This window comes from Gossypium arboreum, chromosome 4, assembly GCF_025698485.1.
Source record: "Gossypium arboreum isolate Shixiya-1 chromosome 4, ASM2569848v2, whole genome shotgun sequence".
In the NCBI taxonomy this organism is placed as follows: domain Eukaryota; kingdom Viridiplantae; phylum Streptophyta; class Magnoliopsida; order Malvales; family Malvaceae; genus Gossypium; species Gossypium arboreum.
The window spans coordinates 17,531,162-17,548,694 of NC_069073.1; the positions used below are offsets into that span (position 1 = coordinate 17,531,162).

Below are 17,533 nucleotides of genomic sequence, written 5' to 3' on the forward strand. Positions count from 1 at the left end.
TTGATCGGATCACGATTCAATGTTACTTTGGACTAGCAATTTTAAAATTAAGACAACACTTGTTTATAAGATACCAATTTTGGGCGTCGTGGGTGCTAATACCTTCCTCGCAGCAGAATCGACTCGAACTCAAATTTTTCTCAGACTTTAACGAGACCTAAACTCGGCCTTCTTTCGCTTTTAAAATAAATTTATTAGGTGTTCGATCACACCTATAAAAGGATCGGTGGCGACGCCTTTATAAATAAAATCGAAAGTTAGTTTTCAAATGTTTAATGAATCATCACAATTAGCGACCAACCAAAGCTAAGCCAAAGCGAAACAAATTTTTACGCCGCTACAATAATATCATCACTTTAACCTTTTTTTTCTTCTCCTTTATAATTCTTTATCCAAACATAGGGTTAACTTAATTCTAATTCTAATTTTTATATTAATTTTAACTTAATTAATTAATTTGAATATTTAGTTTAAAGTTAAATTTTTCATTAATTTGAATATTTGGTTTAAAGTTAAAATTTTCATAGAAATTTAATTTAACTAATATTTTCTATTTATCCTTAAAAGTATAGTTAAAGTTCAAAATTCAAAAGTAAAATATAATATAATATTTATCATAATGATAAATAACATTTAATTAAAATGAAATTAATCTTAAAATTAAAATTTAATATTTATCATAGAGAAAAATAATAATATCATAAAAATACAAGTTATTTATCTTAATATTTATTTCATAATTATAGTTATTAAATGATTACTTCTTCTGTTGATATATGTTATTTACTATATTACATGAAATTTTTGTTTAATATAAAATAATTTTAATAAAAGTCAAATTAATTTTAAAATTTTTAGAGAAACTGTTGTGTAATTTAATATATGTCATGTAATAAAATTTAAAGATTTCACTATCCATATTACGAACTATTTTTATTATTTTTCATAAGCCGCTTACATTATATATTATGATTCACACTCTTAATATATATATATTAAGAGTGTGAATCATTAATTATAATAATTTATTCTCATAAATTATATACTTCAAAAACTCAAGTATATATTTTAAGTTATTTATATTGTTTCATCAATAAATTAATTAATATAATAATAATTTTGATATATAATCTCCAAAGAATCTTGAAATTTTAGTTTAAAAATGATATAAAGAGGATTTCAAGCACGTGGAATATTATGCACGTCTGATTAATTAATTGAATGTGAACTATTTTCATTTATTTTCTTTGAAGGAGACTTTTCATTATCAAACATGTTAATAATGTCTTATCATATTAAACTTAAAGACAAACAACATATACATTTTAACTAATTATTCCTTCTCTTACCGGTTTGATATTATTGAAAAGTCTAAACTACAAATCCCTTCACAATTACTATATGTTTTCTTATTCATACTCAATATTTTATAATAATATATTAAATCTCTTTTTAGTAAAATCATGTGATGACTTGATGATCAAAAGTATTTATTCCTCCAGATATAGTCTGATTTGAGTCATGTTAGTCGCAGTTATTATTCAGACCTTAACATTGGTGTTATTATAATTCAAAAAAAAATTTATTTTAGTAAAGAATGTGATTAGTTGGTAATTACTTTTACTTCATATGTAAGATTAAAAATAAACAACAAATGGATTCTCTCGTTCTCTAATTAATTATATATAACCATACTTTTATCTTCTAAAAATAGACAATATATTATTTTTAGGGCACATGAAAAGTCAAGAAAATATGTAAATTTTGTGTTTTGTTCTATTAGTTGTATAAACATAACACAAAATATATAGACATACTACTTTTTGTATTAAATTACTAGAAATTTTAGCATACGCCTATATATATATATATATATGAAAGCTATGTATTTAAAATATAGAAGTATGTTTAAAAATAACATACAATAAACAATCATACATTTAGCTTGAAACTAATTAATAATTATATAAAATATGTACCATATTGTTTCCATTTTTGTGAAGTTGGTGTAATGGGTTAATGGAAGTGGTCACTTTTGACACCAATGCAACAAAACAACTTGTCATATTTGGAAGGTTGACAATTTATTAAAATAAAGCTTTGGGTTGTGCTTATATCGTGGAATGATTCAAGCCCATTGATAAATATCAATTCACTTAGAGAAACATATCATAAGGATCGAGGAAGTTGGATCATACCAAAACTTGAAGTCTTATCTACCAACAGTCCATTTTATATTAGTTGTTAATATTATCTTGTATTTAGCTATTTTAACTATTGTTTAAAAGAGATTCTGATTGATCATTAATCTATTAGCAAGTCTCCAAAATCTTTATATATTTGAGAGACTTATATAGGTTGATGTATTGATTATTAAGAGTACCTATTTGTTTAGTAAGGAATTGTTGGAAAAATGAGTATAGAAAACGCAACAGAAAATAAATTTAGGGAAAAACCAGAGTTTTAAATTTTTTTTCCAAAACAAGATCTTGATTGTGATATCAAAAGTAATAAATACTTAATCAAAATTGTACATTTTCGATTCGTCTAGGATGAGCGCTTCGACCGAGTAATCTTCTCTGCTATCCTCAAGCTCACGTCTACTAAGTCTGGACTTGTTTCGAATCAGAAAATTTTTCACAAAAATTACCAGTGAGGTAATTTTAAAATTTCTCTAAACTTTTGGGTCAAGTTATAAATCAGAAAATATCTCTAGAATTTTTCTGAAATAATCTCTTCAGAGAATTTTCTTTCTACAACTTTCTCTTGAATTCAAGTGTGTTTAAATAATGACCCAAGATTCTCTTTCTATAGGGAGAGCTTAGAGAGTTCAACTATGATTAAACTTAATCATTTTAATATTAAATTAATATAATATTTATCAAGATAAATATTATATTAAATTAATATTAAATCTTATTAAAATAATAAAACGTTTATGTACAAGATAGACATTAAATTAAATTTAATATTAAATAATCACTTTAATATTAAATTAATAAAATACTATTAAGATAAGTATTAAATTAAATTTAATATTAACCTCTTAAAATAATATTATTTTTAGAATAATTAATCTAAAATCAAATTCTCTAGTAAAGTCCTAGTAGGAGTGTAACTTTTCCATTACTCAATTGTTGCTGGCTACCAGGACGCCACCATGGCAACCACCGCAACACCGTTATCACACCTCGAGCCGGTTCAACTGCTTTCGGTTCAGTCCGGGTCAATGATGACCTGACTGGTCCGATCTAGCCATCGATTGGACCGTCGGCCCGATTTCACATACCAGGCCCGGTTCGACCAGTTTTTGAGTCTTGGTCTTAGTTTTGAGCTCTCGGCCCAATTTACGATCTCAGGTCCAATTTTTAAGTGTAATTACCCATTGGACCAATTGTCTGACTTGAAAATTAACTTTCAAAAATATCATATTAATTTTAATTGATTTAATTAATTTAATTTTACTTGATCAAAATTGATTTTTTCCAAAAATCACTTAGATTTTCCAAATTAATTTTTCAAGAAAATTTTTTAATCAAATTCTCTAATTGAACAATTCTTACGACCACCTAATTTAATTCCACATCAAATAAATTGACTCAATTAAATTATTCCCAAAGTCGTAGAATTTTATTCTGATTCAAATGCATTCCAATCGAGCTTTTGCTGAGCTAGCAAAGGAACTAATTAGACACAAACAATTAGGCTCTAGCGATTGCAATTATGTCCAGAAGTATTGTTCCAATAATTCACAATTAGTAAATCATGGAGTCAGTCAACACGAAGCACCATGATTGAAAATTCCTTATTGTATACTCTTTACGAAAACAATTTATCCAACTATTTTGTCCAATGACCTCGTCATGTGTGTGTTACCCTCATATGATATCCTTGATTCCTTTGAGTTAAATCCGTTTACTTAATATAATCATATTTTATCTCATTGTCACCATTGTGTCTTCTTAATGATTAGTATGATCATTGTTAACAAATGACTGTGAAAACTTGCTTGTTCGAGAATAAGCAACCCGTGGCCATGTTGCATATTTATTAATCCACACAATGCTAATTAGAGGATATCATTAACTTTTTAATTGAGTTATGAATTTCACTGTTGCTAGTAAAGCCATGTCATACACAAGTCATGTACCTAACATATCGGCTATGCGTTCGATCATCTTTAGAGCATAAGCCTCCACTTATATTAAAGCACAAGAGTAGCATACGCATGGTTAGTGACTAACTCAGGATTTAGGTAAATCATACCATGAACGTCACAAGTGAATTAATTCACAAATGAATTCAGAATTAATTCATCTTGGGTTCGGTTTAATGTATCATTCTAACAATTAACACATCTATGTCTCTACTCGTAGAGTCAACTGCTTCGGTAGCTAAGACTAGCCATCTCCCCAATTGGAATTGTAGATGACATAATAATCCTTCTCAGTATTTGAATCAAATGCTCACTTTGATTCTTTTACAAGATTACGAACTCATTTAGATCATATACTGAAGTAAGTTATCTTTCTTGCAATGTAAACGTTCTTTACAATGCCACTTATCTTCAATTTGAATTTTAAACAATCAATGAGCTAATATTTGTTTGTCACAATTTCGCTATAAATGCAAAATATAAAAGACATAAATACAAAAGACATAATAGTAAAATGTGAAATTAACTTTATTTATTTTCATTCATCGTTCAAATAAATAGAAAACAGTCACATGTTTACTACAATATGGGCACATTTCCCAACAGGAACATTTTTTGTGAGAATGCATTTTGAAAATAAAACATTTTTGTGATTGATTTTACAAGCTAAGTTCTCAAGGGGAAATTTAGTGATGAAAGGTTTAGTATTTGAATTAAAAAAGTGATAATTGTTCACTAGAGTGTTAGAACTAAGATCATTGGTTGTATTGTTTTGAAAGATAGTGGATACATCTCAAAGCTAGGCTCCACAAGTATAGGAAAGCCAAACTACGTAAACAATTTTCAGTATCATGTTTTGTTTTTGTTTTTGTAGTTATAACAGAGTTGCCTACTTTTGTTGTAACTTCTACTCATACTTTGTTTCTTATGGTTTAGCAACTAGTTTAAGTGAAAAATTGTATCAGAGCTTCCCACTTAACATAGCTAGTGGAGATTCTTGGTGTTGCTAATTGCAATATATGGAACGATCATCAACCACCTATCCCCAGATGTTGGATTATGTCAATTATGCCTACTAAAAGACATGTATGAAGGAAAATATCAAGTGGCTTAGCACTCGGTCCTTATAGGATGGGAATCTCTATTAGTTGAACTGAAGTTAGAAGAGTCCGAAAATTTGAATTAGAATGGACAACTAATGAAGAACGCCTTGTTAATGCTAACTCTAAAGTGTTATATGCCATTTGTTGTAGAGTATACACGCAAGAATTCAATAGGATCTCAAATTGCATTATTGTTAAAGAAACCTAGGATATTCTACAAATTGCATATGAAAGAACCAATACTGGCAAGTAGTCCAAAATGCAAATGTTGACCACTAGATTCGAGACCTTGAGAGAGCAAGACTCGGAGATCATAGGTGAATGCAAAACTTTATGATATGTCGAATCAAACATTTGCTCTAAGAGAAGAATACTCTAACATAAGCTGATCAGTAAGGTATTGAGATCTCTTCTAGAGAGATTCTTTATCAAAGTTACTACTATGGAGGAAGCTAAAGACCTTGAAAGTTAGGAAATTGATGATCTCATAATGTTCCTATAGGCCTTTGGAATGAATTTTGATAAAGACAAATGAAGTAGGACTAAATGTGAGAGAAATATTGCACTTTAAATGGAAGAAGTGCCAACTTCCAACATCATTTAAGAAGCACTCATAGAGGCTAAAAAGTCTGAACCTAGCAAGAATTTTCCCTAAAACAGGTTTAAATGAGTGGTCATCAAAGAAAAACTAGAAAAGGGTAAGAAGAAAAGTGTTCAATGCTATAAGTGTTAAGGAAATGGTCAAATCTAGACTGAGTGTGCTAACGCACTAATAAAAAAGTTACTGTGCTTGACTTGAAGTGATGAAGATTCATCTAACAACTCGGAACTAGATGAAGGCCATCTCAGTAATTATGTGGCTTTTATAGCAAGTACAATCACAAGACTTGAAGATGATTATGATGAAGATTTTGATGGTGGTTCTGATGAGGAATTTCTAAAAACCTATAAGATAATATTAGGCAAATAGGAATAAGTAAGCGATGTGAATTCAAAATTACTATAAGAAAATAATCATTTAAAATAGAAAATTCAAGGCTAATAAAGTAGATTGAAGCTAAAGAATCACTACTTGCTGAAGAACTTTAACAACCTGGTGAAAATATAGAAAAAGCTAGTAACAACCAAGAGTATGCTTGAGAAGTTCAATACCAAAAGTAGCATGCTAGATGAACTTCTCACTGCTTCGTCCACAATAAATACAAGAAAGAAATAGAAATTTTAGGGTTTTTTCCCTCCTATTTGTCATCCATCAATTCACTAAGGCAAGAAAGTTTTCTTTGATAATTTTCAAGGATTCCTAGTTAAGAAAGCTTAGTTTATTCAACCCAAATATTAGATTTCGCTATTGTGAAGTTTTACCTAAGTAACCATTGTTGATTTCATGAAGTATTAAAGTTTGAAATGGTTAAGTGTTAGGCTTAGTTATGTGAAAAACACGTTATAAATGTAGTGGAATGTGTTAAATCAAGTTTGATTTAAGTTTAAGCTATTTGGCCAATTAAATGTTATTAGGGACTATGTGTAAAATGTAAAATCTTTGATGTTTAATTATGATTATTAATAGTTTAAGTTCCTTATTGAATAACAAAAGAGAAAGAGAAGGCGATAATCGAGTAGCTAATTCGATTTGTGCTAACTCGATATGTTTTCATTATATGACTTATTTGGTGTCAAGTCCAATGAGTTATGGCAAGTGTCAATTCTAAAGCATATTAAATGACCAAGGTAATTAAACATGAATTATTCCATGTTGAATAATAAATTGATTGATATTTTGTTGTACTAGTTAAATGAACTTGTATAATGTTATGATGTAGTTGAAATTAAATATTGATAAATGTAGAGATAATACATATATGTATTCGTGAATGAATATACATTTATGAAATGGAAATAAGTGTTTTGATATGAAATACTATGTCATTATGATGGTACTTGGATTGAAAAGTATACTAAGGATATTTGATAATGAAATTTGCCCTATTAATTTTATGCATGCCCATAAAGTCTTTATATATATATGTGAGTATAAGATAGAAATTATGAAAAGAAAAGTTGATCTATGGAAAAATAAGTTGATAAAAGGTTAATGATATAATATTTGGATATCTTAAGTGGCATAACATAATGAAATCAATAGTAAACATGATGTTAACTTAATTTTGATGTTTAGTAGTTAATGTTGTTTGTATAGTTCTTGTGTTAAAGGTTTAAATGTTTGATTTTATATCATGTTAAAATTGCTTAGCTTCTTTGCTTAGTGTACAAAATTATTTGTTCCTATGAAAAGGTGACAGACAAGTTTCGTTGAGCTCATGATAATTCGATAACATCTAAGTCTCACCACCTCAATTCAGCAACGTTTGTGATTCTTTTAAACTCTAATATTAGGTGGCATGTACTTGGTAAGGAATGTTGAGTCAAAAATGTCATTTTGGTTAATGTTTGTTCATGATAATGTTGTTCCTTAACATGGTGCTCAGTCGATCCATAGCCCAAACAAGCACCAAACTTTTTCCAACACTCGCCCGGATGATGCTTATTATAAAACCTACATACCAGAATTTTAACCATTTCATGAGGACCCCAAGACTCCATCTGCCAGATTTCGCTATGGTCCGATCTCTCGGCTCGCTTTTAAGTGATTTGGGACAGTGGGACCAGAGTCTCTCTTATTTTAAACCTTAACTTTTTCCCACTTTTTTCGCTCCAAGCGCTTAATCTCCTCAACGATCTTTGTCTTCTCAGCCAAGTTTTCAAATACCTTTTCCTGATATGGAGCCACTTTTATTTTCAGATCATATTGTAAGCCCTCTTCGAATTGCAGACTCTTATCTTGTTTAGTTGCTACCATAATCGAAGCATAGCGGCTCAACCTCAGAAACTCGGTCTCATATTCAGCCACAGATATATCCCATTATTTCAGTTCTATAAATTCCAATCAACGAGCCTTCACATACCTAGTGTTCACATACTTCTTTTGGAATGCCTCCTGAAAATAAGTCCAAGTTATATGCTCAGCTTGTCTACCTCTAACCACAGACTGCCACCACTGATAAGTTTCGTCCCTCAATAAAGACACAGTACCCTTAAATTTCTGTTATGGACTGTAGTTCATTTCCTCTTGAATCCCCTTAGTGGTTTCCATCCAGTATTCTGTTATTGTAGGGGTTGTTCCAGCAACACCCCTAAATAACTCGGCCCCATAGATTGGAGTCTTTCATTATCGGGCCTATGGTTTCTAGTTCTGGTTTGGTCCCCAACAACCCTCTATAAAACCCTTAACATGGTTTGAGTCATAGCCTCATCCCAGTCTCCTGATTTTCACCTTCAGTGGTAGGCACATCAATAGTACTGTTTGTCTCTAGGTTAGGCATATGTCCTAGAGAAAATGACTCAACTTGAGCCACTCGACGTCGCCCTCCACGGGTTCTCATGCAGCGAGCTCGTGTTCCTTGGGTACTCATTATGCTATCTTAATTTTATATTATTAAGTCTTATCTACAGTTTTCACAAAACATAAACACTAGTTATTTTCAATATTTTTAGTTTTTAAAGTCTATAGTTTTATGTAGTATAGTCCTAGTGTTTATCTACAGTTTAATAGTAGCAGCACCAATGAAGATGGCATCGGAGTCTCAGAGTTTTTAATTTTGAATTTTTTTTAAATGAGAACACTATGACAGGTTTTTCCCAAAATACTCATTTTAGAAAACATGCATGCAGTCTCATTAAAATTTTTCATGCCAAGTTAATGAACAGGGTTCTGATACCACCAAATGTAACCTCCCAAAGTTGACCTAGATGTTATGACTAAATTCTAAATGCTACATTAGCCACCGAAATGACCAAGTAAATATGTTCTGTTTTAAAAATGTTTATTTGTTTGATTTTTAGAAAAAAGTATAAGCAGTTGTCTTAGGATCTCCAAAACGTCAAATTATTGAGCAAATAACTTAGAGTTCAGTTATTAAAAATTGTGTCATTTTAAAGAAAAAAACATAATTATTTTCATCATTTTGCCTTTAAAAAATCTATTTTAATATTACACAGCAGAAAAATTGATGCCTTTAATTTTTGTACAAAAAACCATGTTTTAGGCCATATTAAGCCGATTATTAGAATTGTTGATTTTTAACCAAAATTTCATGCATGCAAAAATCAAATAAAAACAACCCATGCCATAGTCTATATCTTTAAAAAAAATTTACAATCCCAAAATAAAACCATAATAAATAAAGTAAAATTAAAAAAAAAACTTTATTAATAAATCTGAGACGAGACCTCTATATGTCGAGTCCAATCCTATCCTTGAGGGTTATCTATAAGAAGTAAATTAAAGGGGTGAACTTGAAAAGCTTAGTAAAAGTCTTAACAAAACAATAAATAGTTTTGCACATAATCAAACAATCACAATAGAGCACATAGCCAACAATAACAATGTCCATAATAGATCATGGTAGTTCAGTAAACAGTGTACATGCATGGCATGTTCAAATGTAAAACAGTACAAAGGTCCTACTGGAACACCCCTAAGCCGTATCCGACACCGGAACAGGGTTACAGAGCATTATTGGATTTATAAAACATACAATCATACATTCTATATTCATTTCTCATTCCAAACAAATACCATTAAATTACAATCATATAGTCCCTAATACGAGCCCTCGAGGCCAAAAATAGACATTAAAAGTGGTTCGGGACTAAACCAAGTACTTAAGAAAATTTTTGAAAAAAACATAGAAATTTTCAAAATGCAAGGGACACATGCCCATAACATACGGCCAAATGACACGCCTGTCTCTCAGGCCGTATGGGCATTTGAAATGAGGACACATGGCCATGTCCCAGCCTGTGTCCTACCCCATGTAACTTACTGACTTGGGTCACACGGCCAGACCACATGCCCGTGTACCGGGCCGTGTACCATTCGAAATAGCCTCACACACCCGTATGCCAGGCCGTGTGCTAGTCAATGTAAAAACTGGTGGATATACTGACTTGTGCCACACGGCCAAGCCACACGCCCGTGTGCTAGGCCGTGTGAAGCTACTGACTTGATTTCTATAAAAGTATCAAGGGACACACGGCTGAGACACATGCCTGTGTCTCTTCCCGTGTGGACAAAAATAGGTCATTTTCCAAGCCACATTTCTCACCTAATTGGTAACAACTTACACATATCAATTTGCATAACAACCATGCATAAATGGGCATTCAAAGCCAACCAATAACAAGTTTATAACATGTAATATCCACACATACAACATGATATCATTAAGCACATCAATTGACTACTTTAAAACATACGAAATATACTTCCAAATTCTACCTAAATGGTCAAATACATATGAGACTTTGTGCCTAAAACTTAGCACGCATACACATCTCAATTCCAATCATTTAGTACCAAAACACAATTTCACAAACAAGGCATTCATATAACCTCTATACACCACATAACATAAGGACATTTATACATATACACATATCAAAATATATGACCACTTTACAAGTAAACTCAAATGGTCAAAACTCAACAAGACATATAGGCCACATTAGCCAACATACCTATACATGCCATTTAACCAAAATATATAGAATCCAAAGTACCAAAATAAGTGTTTGATAGTGTGATGCGATCCTTGACGTCTTTCAATCCGAACGAGCTTCCGAGACATTAAAAAAACATGAAAAAATAAACGGAGTAAGCAATTAAGCTTAGTAAATTCATAATACGTAGAATTAAACTTACCATATAACCACAATTTTAGGCAAGTAACTCAATTCAATTTGGCCAAAGCCTATCATATAGCCATTCACCAAATTAGTCATGCATACATATAAAACCGAGAATCATGCATGAATTCAACAATTACTGGAATTCCATGTACTTTTAACATTTTTACCACATATCTATATATAAAATATATAAATCATCTCTATGTAACTACCTACAATATTTCACATCTAACTTATATAACCTCATAATACACTACACCCGTTGAACCACTTAGAATCTCATTAGATACGCGGGTAATACACACGAGGTGTGCTGGACTATAATCTGTAAATTCCTGAACATGTAGGCTCATACGAGCGATAAACGGTAAGCTCCTCCGAGCTGAATATCGGTAAGCTCATACAAGCTGTGGTGAGTCCACAACACATGCAAGACTTCAACCAAAATGGTAACCCTAATGACATGTCATTTGTATCCTACGAATTTTTAAGGTTCAACAGGGCTCGGTATTTCTCCGTACTTCATCGGTTATGCATTCGATAATTTATACATCATAATTACACAATTTAGTACATATATTTTTAATTAAAGTATATAAATACACAATTTAATTTTATGAACTTACCTCAAACTCGTATGACAGAAAATGATCGTTTATTCGATAAGTTTGTCCTTTCCCTAATCTAATTCCTTTCGTTGCTTTTCTTGATCTATATAATCAAATTAACTATTTTAATCATTATTCTATTAAATTAAATCCAAAAATTCAGGTTTTGACAAAATTACTATTTTCCCCTATACTTTTAACCTTTTTACAATTTAGTCCCTAGGCTCGTAAAATGATATTCATGAAATTTGACCCTTAACCAAGCCTAGCCAAAATTTCATATACACTTATATCAGCCCATACAATCCAAAATTTCACACATTTAACACACAATTTTCATATTTCACAATTTAACCCCTAAATGGTAATTTCATTAAAAATCCCTTAACAAAAGTTGTTTAATTAACAACAAAGACTCATTTTATTCCAATAAAATTCTAAACCCTAACATATGCATCAATTATAAAACCCTAGGCTTTCAACCATTTTACAAATTAGTCCCCTATTTAGCTAGATTAAGCTACAAAGATACCAAAAATGTTAAAATCAACAAAAATGGGACAATGAATCACTTACATGCAAAGAGAAAGCTTGAATAAAATCTCTTCTCCCCTCATATGGTGATATTCAGCCAACACCAAAAGAAATGGGAGAAAGATGATAGCTATTTGTTTTACTAATTTGGCCTTTAATTACCTAATTACCTTTTTGCCCTTACCTAGCTTTAAAATTTTCATAAATACCAAGCCATGCTCATCCAATAACTCAAATAATGGTTCAATTACCACAAAAGGACTTTCACTTTAAGGTTCTATAGCTATTTAACACTTTTAGCTAATAGAACACAACTTTCACTCTTTACGCGACTCAGTCCTTTTTCACAAATTGAGCATACAAATGGTAAAATTTCTTAACAAAATTTTTATAACATAATTCTAACATGCTGTAGATATTAAAATAATTTTAAAATATTTTTTTCAACTTCGGATTTGTGATCCCGAAACCACTATTTTGATTTCACTAAAAACGGACTGTTACACCTACACATCTATCCGCTACATACAACGAGTTCTCCAGAATGCTTCACCTGAACACCAAAAATAGCAAGAGTCGAAGCTCGATGTGGATAAATCACTAGTAACAATATGCAGTCAAACTACCACTAGTTTGCAGACAAGCTGCCAGTAAGTTACGGATAAACCACCAGTACTCTAACAATACTTCGTGGTATAGATATACTGCCAATACAAGAATATTATGGATAAACTGCCAGTACTCCATGGAGCCCCTCTGTCACCAATCAATCTCAAACCTATGCAATGCAATATAACATGTAAAACAATACAACATATCATGCTTTAACAATATCAGTTTCAGTATGGTGGCATGCTTAACATGTATTCATTAGAACAATATCAGTGGTATGCTTTGTATACATTCAGTAAAACAATATTGGTGACATACTTATCATGCAAGTCGTGTACAATATAACAATCAATAGCATACTAAACATATTATCAGTTTTGCAAGATCAATTAGCATGCTACGAGTCAAGTTAAAATAGTACAAAACATCCAATTCCAATAGTCATTAAGGCCTTAGAACCTTCGACCATTACCAATTAGTCCTCGAATTACAATCGACCATCACCTTTTACCACCTTTCCATTTACAACCACATCTCGAATAGCTCCTTGCTACTCGACCATACACAGTAGTACATGCCTATTCGACTAACTACCAAATTATCACAAAAACATGCTTGTAGCAATTATCACAAAATGAGTTAAGGACCTACACCTAATTTCCACAAATGCAATGCACTAATGTAAACCTGCAACTTTTACGACTTCAATCTAGACAACAGTTAACTAGATATAAACATAAAACACACAAAACACGAATTAGAACCAATCTTTGGCACCCCTATAAGGTTTGATCGAAATTGGATTAGCATAAACTAATCAAATTAGATTTTCATACGTTACTTACTCTTCTAACGATTAAACAAGAGATGCAGATTATCCCTCAATGCTACGACTGGTCCAAGGTGTTCAAATTAGGCCCTCCAAATAAAATTATACACAAAAATAAGCATCAATTCGGCCATTACACTAACAATATTCGACCATTACAGAAAATAGAAGGAAAGAAATCGACGTTAGATCTTATATATATACAACACTTACACTACTCGATTCAGATCTGTGATGATTGGAATGTAGAACTGACAATAAATAAAAGGAAAGGAAAGGTGATTGAGGAGCTTTAAGGGGAGAAAATGGTGTGAAAAATGGGCAGTAACTATTCAGCTAACAATTGATGGTAGATGCGGCCATAACAAAGAAAGATAAACAAAGAGAGAGTGGAAGGTTTCCAATGGACAGCGACAAGAATAGTGGTTGTTCACTTGGGAGGTGTCAACAATGGAAGGAAAAAGAAGAATACGGAAGTAAATTAGGACTTAGGAGCGGTACAATGAAAAAGAAAGGGAAAGTAAATTCACGGAAGAGAGGGAGAAAAATGGGTGGGACGGTAGAGAGGGTGAACAAAAAGAGGCTGAAATGAAAAGAAAAATACATTTAATACCTAGGGTTACAACATGGGGTGACAATTGCTAGGGTTTTGGGAAAAAAACTGAAAATAAAAATTATACAGAAGAGGGGAATTGAACTCAAGTCTCAACAACATTTTACTAACTCTTAACCATCTAACCAATAACTTAATCTTGCTATAATAATGCAATGTTAATAATAAAAATTCAGGATGTGACAAATTCTCTTTTGTTTAATGCTTGAATATCTCTCACTTGAGTATTGAAATGTTCTTGATGAGTATTTATACAAATTGTTTATAGTTGTTAGGTTTTTTTGGAGCCATTTGGAACATTAGTTTTGGGTTCAAAAAGTGTTCCTGTTGCTTATGTTTCAATGCTAAAAAGTATGTATTGGTACATCTCATAAAAAATAGTCATTAGAAAATTCTCGTACACGAACATAGCTCATTTTCTGATACAAAATGTATAGGAACATATATATGTTTTGATACCTTTCAAGTCAATAGCTTACAGATTCTTTATGTTCTGATACATTTGAATATGTATCGAAACTAGGTTATAGGTTTTTATAAATCAATTTAAATACCTTAGAACACTTTGGTATTGATTCAAAATATTTAGAAAATTTAAAACATGTTTGAAACATGTTTTTGAGTACTTTGTAAGTCTTTAAAATGTTTGATAAAAATTTCAACCATATTTTCTCCAAATGACTTAAGAAATATAATATACAAAATTTGTCTTAAATGTTATTATATGAAAAACTTGGGATATCAAAGCTAACAATATTGATTTCTCAATATAAATGATATGAAACTAATTTCTTTCCTTACAAATTTCGTAATATTGATAATTTCAATCATAAAAATAGTAGACTCGCCATTGTTACACATTAAATTATAAAGTGTAATGGTGACAAATTTTTGTAACAAAAGGTAAATTTTATCATGACAAATATTTTTTATCCCTCACAATGGTGATTAATAATATAGACTACTAGATATATTATCACTATTACATCATTTTTGAGGAAAAACTTGGTGTTGATTTTCAGCAATGATGAATTGAGTTAGTCACAATTACACGCAATGGGGATTTATTTGTGAAATAATTTGAACTGTCATAATTATTGTCATAATAGCAATAAATATAAATAAATCACAATGACTTACTTTACTATTGTAAGAGATAGAAGTTGTCACAAATAATTTAATATTTGTAGCTAAATCTTTCATGATCATAATTAAAAATCTTAATGCTACAGTGGGTAGGAGTATCACTTTTTTCATATGTTTAATATATGAATTAATAATAAATTGATAAATTTTTAATCACTCACATAATTTATCTATTGTAAAGAGAATGATTTTTTTATTTTTCTAAACATATTTTATTTTCTACAAGAGTTTTCTTTCTAATTTTAAATTTAATTTATATTAATTATTTTTTATTTTATGTCTAAATTTTTAACACATATGTACTAAAATATTTTTTATGGTACAAAATGTGTCAAAATTATTAAAATTTTACGTGTGAGAATAGTGAGAAAATTAAATAGAATTTTGCACATAAAATACTATTTATGTAAATGTTTTAGGCTCTCTCACATTTACATTTTCTTCAATAACACAGCAATCAAACCCAAAAAGAAAACATTATCGTATTTTTCACAAAATTCATTCTCGTGTGATGCATGAATTTATTATATTTTTATTAAATATATTAAATAATTATTTACTTCATAATGTTGAGAAGCATTATCTTTTTAATTTAAATACTCTGTTTCCTTACATATATGTAAACCTAATGCTTGGAATTATTATATTTAATAAGTAAAATATATTAAATAATTATTAATTTCATAATAGTAGGAAAAAGACATTATATTTTTTAGCATACATATGATATATGATATATATAATCAACAAAATCAAAATTACTTTTTTTCTTGTTTTTATTCGATGATTTCGATAAAAATATATGTTATATTTTATATTTGATTTTTAATTAATTTACATTAAATATAATATAATGTGATTAAATTAAACTAAAATTTTATAAAATTAAGTTAATAGTGAGACTTATAATTGTAAGCTAATACTTAAATTTAAATAAGTATTTTAAAACTCAAGTTTTTGTAAAATGTTCATGTTCATTACTTTTTTTTCTCATTTGTTGTATGATAAATTCGACAAAAATAAATGTTATATGCATATTTAATCCTTAAATTAAATTAATGATTGTATAATATAATTAAATTAAGTTAATAATAATTATAGGTTAATAATGAATCAACTATTTTAAGAATTCAAAAATTAATCTAGAATTCAAAATTTGTTATGTTATTTTCTAATATTTGATCACAATCAAATCTATGGTTAAGAAAATTTTAAAACAAAGATAAAATAAGGCCAAAAGTGCTCTCCATAGTGTCCTAGAGAGAGTGGTAACTGCCGCAGCTTAGGATGGAGGAGGGTGCTGGCGAGAAGAGGGAAAGCAATGAGGAGATATCCTTGCATGCAAAAGAACTCATTCAATTATCAGTAAAGAGTTCAATGGTGATGCCGAACGATAAACCGACTTTGATCTGCTTAGTTTGGACAAAAAAGTCTTTCAATCCAGAAAGCTTTAGGACACAGATGAAAAGCATATGGAAAACAAAGAAAAAGTTTGAGATTCAATTGGTAGGACAAAATCTGTTCTTAATTGTTTTTGATCTAGAAGAAGATTTGGAGACGGTTTTGGAAGGAAGACCCTGGTTATTTCGTAAGAACATTATTCTATTTGATCGACTGACCAGATCGATTGCGAGAGATTAGATTTGTCTTATTCATTCACCGTTCTGGATCAAAATTGGTACGTACTTACCAGAATTTGATAGGAAGGATTTAATGCATGCTATAGGCAGTACTTTTGGGGGAATTATGAGGTCTGAAATTAATGGTGATAATTGTAGACTTAGAGTTAACCTGAATGTACAGAAACCTCTTAGGAGAGGGATTTTTGTCTTAAGTGATAACAGGGTAAAATCGTGGATTTCTTTCAAATATGAGAAATTGCCGATTTTCTGTTTCAGGTACAGTAGAATGGGGCATAGTCTCACTGACTGCTTGATGTTAAGTCCTGCAGATAACAACAAAGCCAGTAATGATCCACCATACTCTATAGCATTGAAAGCCGAATCAAATTTGGTAGGGAAGGAGAGTATAAAATTAAATGCTTTTGCAAAAAAGACGGGTACTCAAGCTTCTTACATAGGTACAATGGTAAAAGAACCAGATGATAATGACATGGCTGCAGAATATATAGTTTTGCAAGGAGAGGTAATAGGCGGAAGGCAATTGGCAAACTGGTTGGAAGGG

The 17,533-nt window shown here is 30.5% G+C and overlaps 1 long non-coding RNA gene across 1 annotated transcript; it reads right to left on the bottom strand.

The window, feature by feature from the left end:
• Positions 1–10,685: 10,685 nt before the first annotated feature.
• Positions 10,686–13,797, bottom strand: LOC108479601 (uncharacterized). Its single transcript, XR_008281796.1, has 2 exons — positions 13,607–13,797; positions 10,686–12,927 (listed from the first exon to the last, which is right to left on the bottom strand). It is a non-coding gene; the product is annotated as an uncharacterized LOC108479601 (long non-coding RNA).
• Between the last annotated feature and the right edge of the window lie 3,736 nt (positions 13,798–17,533).